This window comes from Canis lupus, chromosome 13 (assembly GCF_048164855.1).
Source record: "Canis lupus baileyi chromosome 13, mCanLup2.hap1, whole genome shotgun sequence".
NCBI lineage: Eukaryota > Metazoa > Chordata > Mammalia > Carnivora > Canidae > Canis > Canis lupus.
In genome coordinates, this window is record NC_132850.1 from 59,423,604 (window position 1) to 59,437,122 (window position 13,519).

Consider the following 13,519-nt stretch of genomic DNA (forward strand, 5'->3'; position numbering starts at 1 on the left):
CTTTTTTGAAACTGTTTTTTTTTTTTTTTTTTTTAACTGAACCTCTACCATGAATTAGCAGAGCCAAGACTAGAGTCCAGCTCTCCTAGCTGGAGGTTGAAGGTCCAAGTCATCCAGTTTCAAAACCTGCTGAACTTTTCAAAAATAAATTTTTGTAAAGTAATATGCATCCCTTCAGGACATTTTCTGATGCTGTTCTTGTTGTCTACAATGTTCTTTTTTTTTTTTAAGACTTTATTTATTTATTCATGAGAAACACAGAGAGAGAGAGAGAGAGAGAGGCAGAGACACAGGCAGAGGGAGAAGCAGGCTCCATGCAGGGAGCCCAACGTGGGACTCGATCCTGGGTCTCCATGACCACGCCCTGAGCTGAAGGCAGATGCTTAACTGCTGAGCCACCCAGGCTACCCCTGTCTACAGTGTTCTTGAAATGAATATGAAAATGATAGATCCCATTAGCAAGGAGAGGACAGAGATGTCAATGACCAGCAGTTAACCTCAGTCTGGAAGTAGATGATCCTGCACCTAAAGTATTATTAGAATGTCAATAGTAGTCTCAGTGCATATGTCTTTCACTTTATCACTTAGGCATTTTATCACCTTACATCATCACAAGAATAAAGGTGAGTATGAGAGAGAGAGAGAGAGAGATCACATTCACATAACTTCTATTACAGTATATTATTATAATTGTTTTATTCTTAGCTATCATTGTCAACCTTTTAGTATACCTAACTTATAAATTAAATTTTATCATATGTATGTGTAAGAAAAATAAAAACCGTATATATGGAGTCTAGTAGTATAACTTGTTTCAGGCATCCACTGGGGGTCTTGGAACATATCTCCTGCATAAGGAGGAATTACTGTATTCAGAGAAATTTCAGTAACTGAGTATATTTGAAGGGCAAAACTGATAGAAGATGATACCAGAGAATTTTTCTATGAGTAGATCAAGAAAGTCTTCTGTACATAATACAGAAGAGATTAAATTTTCTTCTGTAGGCTCAGGGAAGGCTAAGCCATGATTAGACTTACCTTTTTTTATTTTCTGGTTTATAAAAAAGAGGGTAACTAGATCTATGTTTCCTCATATTTCCATTCATTTGCTCAGTGAGTACTGACTGAGTGCCCAGCCTATGTCAGACACTGCATTCAGTGATGCAATACACAGATTAGCACAGGCCCAATCTCCCAGTTAAAAGAGCTTATATTCTAGTTGAGAAAAAAAAAAATTATTCAAACCACAACATAGACAAAATTTTAAATCACACATTTAATGGGTTATGAAAGAGAGGAACAGTACCATGATTGTGGATGGATTAAATACTGGGAAATATTGAAGGTAAGGGTGTGCAAGATGAGTAAGACTGAACTGAGTGAGAATTTTAAGGGTAAGGTTTCTAGATAGAAGAATAAGACTGCACAAATCTTAGTGGTCTATCAAAGGACTGCTAGTCTAAAGGAGTTAAGGACAGAGATATTTTCAAGGTAGGCAATCATTCATGAGAAAGTATCCGAAAATATACATGGCTTGTGATATTAACACCAAAGAAGATAAAATTCAAGGCACTTCATATTGAACTTAATATTGTATAAACTACAAACATATTAAAATATGAAGCAAATGCTATTAGGACTGGATACAAAATTTATAAATCTACAATTGTATTCTATTTCTCTAACTCATTGCTCTCAGTATTTGAAAAATTAAGAGAAAAAGACAAAGTTTCAAAAACATGATTATTAAGATTGAATTAGTATTTTCCTAATAGATGTACTATACAAACAGAATGTTGAACTATACAAAAGTGAGGCTTTTTTTTTTTTTAGATTTTTCTGGAAAATTTTTCAAGAGTACTCACGAAGTAAACTAGAAAATGAAAAGTCTCTATTTTGTAGGTATATTTCAATCTGCATAAGTAGCTTAGAAATTTTAAGACAACAATAAAACAAATATAAACATTTGTGAGATGTGTTTAAACATAAAATTCTTCCATAAATTAAATATATTTTTAAAAAATCATGTATGAGGGCACCTGGAGTCGGTTAAATGTCCAACTCTTGGCTTTGGCTCAGGTCTGATCTCAGAGTTGTGAAGCTGAGCCCTACATCAGGCTCTGCACTCAGAGTAGAATTCATTTGAGATTCTCTCCCTCTCCCTCTGCCCCTCACCACTGCTCTCTCTCTTTTTCTTTAAATTAAATAAATAAAATCTTTTAAAATAAATAAGAATAAAATGTGATTGTAATTCATATAAGACAACAAAAATGAGTTTTTAATATGTGGACCCAAAGAGTTTTGGCCAAAAGATAATACATACAGTTAACTGATGATTTATTGAGCAAAATAGAAAGAGGGAACAAGACACAGAGAGAAAAAGCAGAAGAAGCAGAAGCATGGGGAAGAAAAAAGAGGGAGAAATAAGGAGACAGGAAGAAAGAAGGAATGACTAGCTATGATTTTGAGTTAATGTATTTTTTCTTATTGTTTCAAAAAAGCTTTTATTTAAATTCCTATTAGTTAACATAGAGTGCAATATTAGTTTCAGGAGTAGATTTTAGTGATTCATCACTTTAATATAGAACTTTTGCTAATAAATTTGATAATCTGGATAATTTGATAATCTTCCAAAAATCCAAGGAAATATAAATATCCAAATTGAACACGAAAAAAAAATTGAATAAAACCTAATACTGACCGAAACATTTTTAAAAAGTTTCTTCACACACACACACACACACACACACACACACACACAGTTTCTTCACAATATACTCTCAGGGTCTGAGGTTTTATAATGAACATTTACAAACTTTTAAGAATCATATAATTCCAGTTGCATTAAATATATTTAGACTCTGGAAACATTTCTATTTATCTCATAAAGTCAGCAAAGGTGATGCCAATAACTGATAACAGTAGTAAAGCAAAGGGAATTATAGGAAAACTTCACTAATAACAGAAATTAAAAATAAAATGCTTTGCAAAATTCATCAAGATATTAAAAGTTTGATCATAGACAGGAATCCCTTTGGAATGCAATAATATATTGGTAGGAATTTAGTTAAAAATTTAATTAATTTAATGCAATATATTACTATATCAAGTGAGAATAATCAATGAAATTTAAACAAAATGTAATCTGATAGAGTATGTCACCTATTACTAAGTATCGTCTAAATACTCTTCGTGAGCAAACTGAGTAAACTGTAATTAGGGGTTTTATGCTAAGTGAAAAAACTCAGAGAAAGACAAATACCTCATGAGTTCACTTACAGGTAGAACCTAAAAAGACACACAAACATACAAAAACAGACTCATGAATAAAGAGAACAAACTGGTGGTTGCCCAGAGGGAATGGGAGGGGCACGAGTGAAGTAGATAAAGACGATTAAGAGGTACAAACTTATAAAATAAACAAGTCATGGATATGAAAAGTACAGCATAGGGAATATAGTCAATAATACTGCAGTAATGTTTTATGGTGACAGATGGTGACCACACTTATCATGGTGAAGGAGCACTGATTAGTGTATAAATTGTCCAATCAAGTTGTTATACACCTGAAATTAATATAACATTGTACATCGATTATACCTCAATAAAATAAAATAAAAAGGAGAATGTAAATACAATAGAAGGAGCTAAATTGATATTATCTATACTAGATATATATATGATATATAATATATAATAAAAATCAAGAGTAGAGGAGTATTTTATATTAATATGAATTTAACAAAAATACTAGAATAAAAAATTGGGAGTCAAACTAAGAGATTATAACTGTCATTAGAAATTATTTTTTATGAATTAGATGATTCATTAAGAAACAAATATAAATTGTGTAAGTAGTGTAAGCTATAAAATTAAATGATTAAAATTTGAAGATAAAATTAGTCAAAAGATTACGTTAAAAGTACACGTAAAGTTAGTTAAATTGTTCAATTTGGTGACAAGACACAAGAAAAATATCCCCAAATCTATTCTTACTTAAGAATTAGAAAATGCAATAGATTTTATTTACAATACCCCAAATCATAGTATGTCAATGAATCACTAAATTCTATACCTGAAACTAATATTACACTGTATATTAACTAACTGGAATTTAAATAAAGCTCAACTTATTAAAATATGAAAAGTACAGCAAATCAAGTGTAACACTCACTAAAAATATGATAGATGGAAAGCTATAGTAATCTTAACTCAAGAGAATGAATGCTCTAAAGAGAATCTATTCTGTAATTACTTAACTTTTAAAATTGCATGTATTATTCTTGTGTATTTAGAACATAAGCATTTTATTGTATAAAGTTGGAATGCACATTAAATGTAAAAAAATACCTTGAATTCAATTACACAGTTATAATAGCCAAGTCTCTTTTCCTTAGACATCTTTTTATTATTTTTGTGATTTTTATATAAATGCACATGTATATGGGGGTATTTCTGATATTATAAATATGCAACATATAAAATATTTTAAAATCCTGTATATTCATTTATCATACGTGTATTTTGGTCTTCAAATATACAGTTTAAATCATTATATACTATTCCTTCATATTGCTTTCTTCCTTTTAAAAATATTATTGTTCATTATTCAATGACGCAGGCTCAGTACCCATACCAGAGGCTAGTGTAAGTTGTAAGATTCAGTAAGTATCATTGACTTCTCAGTCATATAGATGTATGCATAAATATGCGTTGATGTGCACGTGTGTGCATGTGTGCATGGATGTGTTTAACTGTGATGGCCATCCTTCTGTGTAGTTATTTCCATGACTATACATTCCTATAGGAGGTATGGGGATGTTTAAAGCCACTGACACGTGTTGCCAGGTTGACTGCCAGAAGGTTGTTATCAGCACCACAAGCAGTCTGCACAAGTGTTCACCCCTCCACACTCTAAAACTGTACATGCGTGTATGCATGCACATGTGCACAGCCTACCAAATATTAAAATATAGATATTATAAGATATATGATACATGTATATATGTAAATATCATATATCTGTTACATATAATATAGGATAGTTTGATTATAAGTTATGTTTGCAAATATCTAAAAAAAATTTCCTTTTTTTATGCCTTTAACCCATTACTTCTGTTGGAATGTTACTTTTATTTCATTTCATTTATTTCTTTTATTTATTTGAAAGATAGCATGAAAGGGAGAGGGCACAAGCATGGGGGAGGGCAGAAGGAGAGGGAGAAGCAGACTCCCCACTCAGCCTGATATGGGGCTCTATCCTGGGACCCTGGGATGAAGCAGACGTTTAACCATCTGAGTCACCCAGGTGCCCAGGTCTATTTTTTATATTTTAACAGCTACTTACATACTGAAATGGCTTTGTTTTACCATATTTATTTATCTCTCACATAATAAAAACAGCTACCTATAGTAAATGCAGGCTTAATCATGCCGCTTTTTTACTTAAAAAGATACTACATATTCGTGTGTGTATGTGTGTTTGTGTCTGTATACACTCAAAGTCCTTAGCACGTAAGGTCTTCTATTACATGCCTGTGTCCTATTCAACTCACATTCCAAACATCAAGACATTTTTAATTTCGTCTTTACCCATATGTTAAATCTGATACATTTAATACCCTAACCAAAATTCTTCACTTAATTTTCCCCTAGTTCTCCTGTAAATCGGGTTAATTATTTTTTATCTGCTATTATCCTGTAGAACCAGAAGTCCACATAAGCTGAGCAAAATAAGTTTTTTCTGTGCCTAGAGAATCCTATGTAACACAACACAGCCCTCAATATAGCATAAATAAAATTTTTGTTCTGAAATCTTTTATTTATAATTGGACAACAAAACCCTCATAATTATAGACACCCAGTAATCCAATACTTATTCATGACTTTATTGAAATGCAAAATTCTTTCTGAAGAGAACATATGCCTTATAATGAAAATGTGGTTCAATGAAACAAATGCCTGGACAGCAGTAACAGAATCTTCTATTAATGCCATAATCTATAAATTGTTCTATTTTATATATTGGGGATTTGCAATTACATTCAAAGAATTGGATCTCATGTTAAATATGCTATCTGTATTTGGAAATACATGTGGAGAGTTGTATGTTATATAAATAACAGCAATAAGATGATTAACTACACAGCAGCATGCTATAGTACTGAACAGCTATTTTACTTGGCTACTCACATGGAAACTGCTTGGCTTTTCAATTAAATAAGTTTTTGCTTGTCCTTGTCTTTGAAAGTGTAAGGTTTTCACTAGTGGAAAACATTTTTTTTTATAAGCTGCATTTATGTAAGGATAACATTTTAGTTAGATGTCTTATTGACTGCTTCTCCTTTTGGATTTAAGAAATTGACTTAACTTCAGAAGGCAAATGGAAAAGGGCAACGTTAAAAGAAAAACATAGATAAAAATTTAATGTATCTAAAAAATGTATGGTTAGTATTATGGTAGCTGAAATTTCTTTGAATGTGCATATGGAGAATGAAATGAGACATTTAAAATATACTATTTTGGGGATGGAAAGCTATGTAAGATATGTCAAGTACATTGCCTGCCATGTGCCAAATTCAAAGCCACTCTCAAGTAAAACTGTCATTTGTTGGGCACTGATTAAAGATGAATATGACTCAGAAACTGGCCAGGAATCTATGGTCTTAATTTCTATAAACTGATGAAATGGGATAATCAGATTCTTGTCAGGGGTAATTTGAATCAATAAATTGTGTTAAAAAATGGAGAGCACCGAGAACCAGAATTCTAAGAATGTATATAGCAAATGGCACCATGATGTAGAGGCAGGACCCCTGACGATTTGTGACAATGAGGAGAACACAAAAGTGTGAAAGTGACTTTTCCGTGGAAGAGGAAAAGAATCAGAAGTTGTCTATGGAAGGCCAGTTTCTGGGTACTGAATGTGGGTACATCCCTGGCTGCTTCACATGGCCAGTGTAACAGTCACACCAACTTAAAAATAATCGATACTTAACCAAATAGAGAGAACCTACTCCTGGCAATGAAATAGTCTGAGTAAAACCAAGACAACATAAGAACTTTGCCATATCAAAAGATTACAGCCACAACACAAAACAAATAAAAACTATATCCACCTTTCCAGGGTACCTGGCTGGCTCAGTTGGAAGAGCAAGCGACTCTTGATCATGAGGTCATGAGTTTGGGCTCCATACTGTGTGTAGAGATTACTTAAATAAATAAAAAAATAAATAAACGAACTTAAAAAAAAATAATATCCACCTTCCTTTCCAGTGCCAAATCAAGTAAGCCCGTATTTGCAGTAGTTATTGCATGATGCATAAAAAAATATCTCAGACTTAGCAGCTTAAAGCAACAAAAATCATTTATGGTATTTGTGGTGGTGGCTTGGCTGAGAGGGTTCTGATTTGGGGTCTCATGAGACTCCGGTTATCTGAAGGCTTAACTTGGGCTGGAAGATCCACTTCCGAGGCGGCTCACTGTACTGGCGGGCAGTCTGGTGCTGGCTGTTGGCAGAAAGCCCCAGTTCTCTACTTATGGGACTCTCCTCAGTGCTGCTTACATGTTCTCACATACTGACAGTTGGTTTCCCCAGAATCAGTGATCGGGACAGCAAGGCAGAGGCCACAATGCCCTTTGTGACATGGCTTCAGAAGTCATATGGCTTTACCTCCATCCCACTCTATGTGCGACAGGGAACTGATGTATTTCAAAGTGAGAAAATAATACAAGGGGGTGTTTAACAGAAGAGGAGGATCATTAGGACCATCTTGGACACCAGAGAATGTTAGTGTAGCAGACTACTTACTAAGCAAACATAACGTCGAGGAAAATTTACTAGCTAACATCCTCCCAGCCAGACTACCGAGACCTGAGCATCTCCTAATAGAAATTCTAAGCCTACCACCATCAGGAAGTGACTTGATTGATTGATTGATTGATTATTTTTAGGAAGTGACTTGATTTTGATAATTCTTCACACAACTGTATTGACTGTCATTTTTACATGATAAACAAACAATGACATCATTAAACAATTGTAGTGATTAGCTGCAGATACACGGGAAAATCTATGCCTACTAACTTGCTCATAATACTCTATCATTTTAAGTAGATGGCAAACAAAGTTGCCTTTTCTTTGCCTTACCTTTCTCACCTATAGAATATACCAAATGGTTGAACAGAGAATTACAAGATAAAAAGATTATACAATATTTTAAGTAGCACGTGGCACATAATTAATTGCTCAGTAGATTTTGGCTAATTATATATGCATATATCCTAGGTAAACTTAGGTAATCACGCCCATAGACATTAAATTAATAGGAATATTGCCAAAATGAAATATTGCATAAAAGAATATATCTTAACCTATAATTAGGGCTCTCAGCGCATTCTCATTATCATATTATGTGTAAGGAAACAATGAAAGACCGCAGACCATAAAGCTGTTGCAATGCCACTTAATTTGTATAAAAGGGTGTTATTTCTATTATTTTTAAAATATTTAGTTAGTTAGTTTTACAGAGAGAGAGGAAGAGGGAAAGAGAGAGAGTATGAGTGGGAGGAGGGGGAGAGGGAGAGAATCTTCAAGCAGACTCCCCACTGAGTTCAGAGCTAAATCTCAAGACCCATGAGATTGTGACCTGAGTCGAAACCATGATTCAGACACTTAACCGACTGAGCCACCCAGGCACCCCTCTAAAAATGTTTATTACTTCTCTCATATTCCGAATTGCTCACCATTTAATATTTAAATATCTACTGAATATGTTTATGTTACATATAATGTTAACATAGAAATATAATTACATTTAAATATAGAGTAAAATAAGAGATATGCAGTCTTTGAAGGACATTGACTACTTTAAAATATTATTTATTATTAAGATAAAGATTTTAGGTGAATATTTCATGAGGAAAATTACAAATTAGAGTTACAAATATCAAATACATTAAATATCTTGATACTTAAGAATTCTGGGTAAATATATAGTTTATAATTCAGTTAAAATTGCTCATCTTTAACGATATTATAAAAGAGATTAGTAGCAGTACAATAAAAGGCATCAGACACCCAAACGAATAACCACTGCAGTAGGCCATAAACTTAGCATCTGAAATTTTTAGCAGTCAAAAGATAAGAAGGAAAAAAATTAGACTTTACACTGTCTGAGGAAGTGTTCATGTAGGAAATGACATAATGTCTCGTAAAACAAGCTGATTATAAGTTAACAGAGGTTAACTTCTTGTTAGAACAGATTTCTAAAGAAATTGCATGAAATATACAGACAAATTAGATAGTATAAGGATTTTAAGAGCATTCCATGAGCTAAAAATTTTTAATTGCTTAGAACAGTGACTGGCACATATTCAGACACACACCTGTGTATGCACACACACAACACGTGTTTATACACATATAGACACATATATTTTGAAAAACAAGAACACATTTTTCCTAAACATATCTTCAAAGGTAAGAACTTAATCTTTTAAGCCAATTATGAAGCAACTGCAGCAATTAGCCAATATATCTTGGTTTTTAATTAAGAGAAATAATGTTTGTGCGTACAGCATTGAGGAGCACGTATTTAATATACCCCTTGAGTCATTCTTTGTCAAACAGCAAATATTAGGGGATCCCTGTGTGGCTCAGCAGTTTAGCGCCTGCCTTCAGCCCAGGAGGTGATCCTGGAGTCGCGGGATCGAGTCCCATGTGGAGCTCCCTGCAGGGAGCCTGCTTCTCCCTCTGCCTGTGTCTCTGCCTCTCCTTCTCTCTGTGTCTCTCATGAATAAAAAAAAAAAAAAGTTAAAAAAATAGCAAGTATTAAAAGCCTTTGCAGGCCAATGACAGATTCTGAGATAAATTCAAATTTGTCTCATAATTGCTTAAACTATTAACATGGTGTTGATTAAAGTGAATTTCCTATTGCTTTTGATTCGCTTTTAGTCACACTAAGCAGCAGACTTGGCATTCTGTTACGAAAATGTAAAATGCGATACTCTCAATCACTATATTCTCTTTCTATAATAAGGTCACACGTAGGGACACCTGGGTGGTTCAGTTGGTTAAGCATCTGACTTTGGCGCAGGTCATGATCCCAGGGTCCTGGGATGGAGCCCTGCATCATCATCATCGGTGTCCTCATCATCGTCATCATCGTCAGGCTCCTTATTCCTTCTGCTCCCACCCTCTGCTCATGCTCTCTTTCTCTCTCTCTCCTTCTCTCCCTCTCAAAAATAAATAAACAAAATCTTTAAAAATAAATAGGTTCACAAGTAGTGGGATCATTTTCCCCAAAATATTTTAAACGTATCTTAGCTCTTCTACAATTTCATGAAAGAGAACCCAGGTGTCTGTGTTATGCACTAAGAGTTTTGATGTAAAAGTAATAATGGGAAAATTAGAAACTAATAATAATTTCCATAAAAATATTTCAATTTAATCATGACAGTGCTTGTGATCTTAAGTTAGAAAGTACCCTGATGGTCCCAAGAAGACAAGTTCACTGTAAACTGTATGTCCACTTAGTTGATTGAGCCTTCCTGTCGAAGAGGCTAGGTTTGCCCTGGCCAATTCAACTCTGGCCTGGAGTTTCCCTAAGTGTTTTTTCTCCTGGGATATTTTTCCTTCTCTTTGACTTAATTGTGAATCCAGTATCTGCTCAAAAACATTAGCCCTTTTATTTTGCTTGCATTGGTGAAAAAGGAATGGCAGTTTACATCATAAACCCTAGATTTTGTTCTCAGCTCTTCATGATATTGTCACTTACTAGCCTATGTTTTCTTAAAATTCTCAATAGATACACTTCTCTTTTGTTTTTGTTTTTGTTTTTGTTTTTAATTTGAGAGAGAAAGAGGGACGCCTGGGTGGCTCAGCAGTTGAGCATCTGCCTTCGGCTCAGGGCCTGATCCCCGACCAGGGATCGAGTCCCACATCAGGCTCCCCGTGAGGAGTCTGCTTCTCCCTCTGCCTGTGTCTCTGCCTCTCTCTCTGTGTCTCTCATAAATAAATAAAATCTTAAAAAAAAAAAAATTGAGAGAGAAAGAGTGAGCATGAGCGGGGAGAGGGGCAGCTGGAGAGGAGAAGCAGGCTCCCGGTGAGCAAGGAGCCCAACGCGGGGCTCCATCCCAAGACCCAAGGATCATGACCTGAGCCGAGGGCAGACCCTTCACCCACCAAACCACCCAGGCGCCCCAACAGTGACTCTTCTAATTACTGGAATTTACTTGCCTGTTTTTAAAATATCACTCAGACGAACTAAGTGAAACATGGTCTTTTTCTTATGACCAACTGAGAATCAGTTCAATCAATTATTTAAGAGGAAAACATGATGAAACCAGACAAATGTCTCCACCCATCCTCACAGTTTTTCTTTTCCTAAATCAACTCACATGCTTCTTACATTGTTCCATTAAAACTCCCGATCACAACCTCACCTGATTTTAAATCTCTAATCTTCCAGAAGCCTAGCATCTTCCTTACTGAGGTATTGCCATCACTGTTTAAATGCCTGTACATGAGCGTGAGGACCACAACTCTTTCTCATCACGTGAGAAGGGGAAATGAAAGCATGAAGAAGGGACATCACTGCCTCATCCTGGGTGAAGGAAGCGAAAATGTGCCCCACGACTACCAATAGAGATTGGGGACTTGTCATTGCTGCCCATACCCATTCAACACATGCCGTCTTCTATTTGAGGCAGCGCTGCTACCTTGGGGAGCAGGATCCCTGCTTAACACCTGTCCCACTGGAGGGACAACTGCTGGAGAATCAGAAAAGGAGGAGGGCCTCTGTTCCCACCTGGTCTTGTCTCTCCTTTCTCCTCTGCCCACCGCGCCCCCCCCATGCCATAAAGATTCCGTGTCACTAAGAAAGAGCAGTGCCAGCTGCTCCCCTTCCTCCCATTGTCAACACCGAAGAAGGCAGGAGAAGCTACAGACAGCGGTGATACTCGAGCAGCTGTAATTACCCACACAGAGAAAAGGGAACAGGGTCAAAGATGCTCAGCAGAGAAGTGACAGGGAGAGGAAAAAAAAAAAACAAAAAACAAAAAACAAAAAAACAGGCCAACTAGCAGCAGTGTAGCCACCCGTGGCTGTGGCAAGAATGAACGTAGGCCCCAAAACACGAGAGTCAGCTGAAGCCTCCTGGTGTCACAGTTCCTGGAACCTGTAATTATTGCTCACTCTTGAAAATAAAATGTGGTGAAGCATGACTTTGGGAATACAATACAAGAACACTCTCATATACGTAGTTTAAAAAAATTTTTTTTCTACTAACATTCCCTTAGGAAACTTCTCTTGCTTCCCATACTCTCCACGAAGCAGCAGCAAGGCTAGTGAGCAGATTCGAATGAAACTCTGAAAGATTATGTTCTGGGTGCATTCTTTTTCCCCCAAACTTGAGGATGAAATTGTTCTGGTGGGATTCAAAACCAGAATTTAGCTTTACAGAGAAGTGATAGAATATATGACCCAAGAGTCAACAAAGAGAGTTGCCAACCTGTTAATAAGAATGTAAGCGATTTCTGAATATATCTGAGCTTCAAAATATTTTGCTACTAAATATAAACCTAAGATATCTAGTTTGTAACTCTTTCTTGAATGGGCCCAACTCTAGCTTACGGTACTAACACTTTTACCCATTTTTTAAGCATTTTCATAATTTTTATCCATTGTTCAATGTATCTCAAGAGAGCCTCTTCGACAGGAAGGCTCAATTTTAAGAAAAATTTAAAGCTAATAATCATTGACTCAAAATAAAAACGCTGATGGGAACCAGAACAAATACGTACTGAGCCCCACTTATGTGTTAACACTATGCTAAGTATTTTACAGCACTGGATCCTTTAAAATGTTATTTCTATGAATGTCTCCAGTTGAGTTAATTTCTATAATAGCTTAATCTAAAAAAGCAAAATATGGGACGCCCGGGGGTCTCAGAGGTTGAGCGTCTGCCTTTGGCCCAGGGCGTGATCCTGGGGTCCTGGGATCGAGTCCTGCATTGGAGCCCACTTCTCCCTCTGCCTATGTCTCTGCCTCTCTCTCTCTGTGTCTCTCATGAATAAATAAAATCTTTTTTTTTTTTTTAAAGGCAAAGTAAAGCAAGCATGTGTTAAAAACATAAAAGGTCAATCAAATAGTCTGGGATAAAATAACAATAGTCTAAAAATAAATTAAGGAGCAGAACAGCACTTTTTAAACTATCACTATGAAAATAACTATGAAACTATAAACTATTAAACTATGAAAATATAAAATGTTTTCATATTAGGCTATGTAGCCAGAGTTGTTTATCCGGCCAACGTCCTACCAACCATATTTATATCAGTATGAAGTACAGATTGCTTGGAGGGCCCCAAAAGCATTAAGTTGACGGTCGATTATCTTCTATCTATTATCATAATACAATCTTTCCAGTGTCAGTTTTGCTGTAATTTAATGGTTACAAATTAATAGGCATAAGCAGCCTAAGGCGTAATTTTAGTCCTTGACTATTTTAATATGATT

General features: G+C 35.4%; 1 protein-coding gene across 4 annotated transcripts in view; it reads right to left on the reverse strand.

The window, feature by feature from the left end:
* The window catches only part of FSTL5 (follistatin like 5), a 683,263-nt gene that overhangs the window by 100,080 nt on the left and 569,664 nt on the right, over positions 1-13,519 (reverse strand). The window lies entirely within an intron of this gene.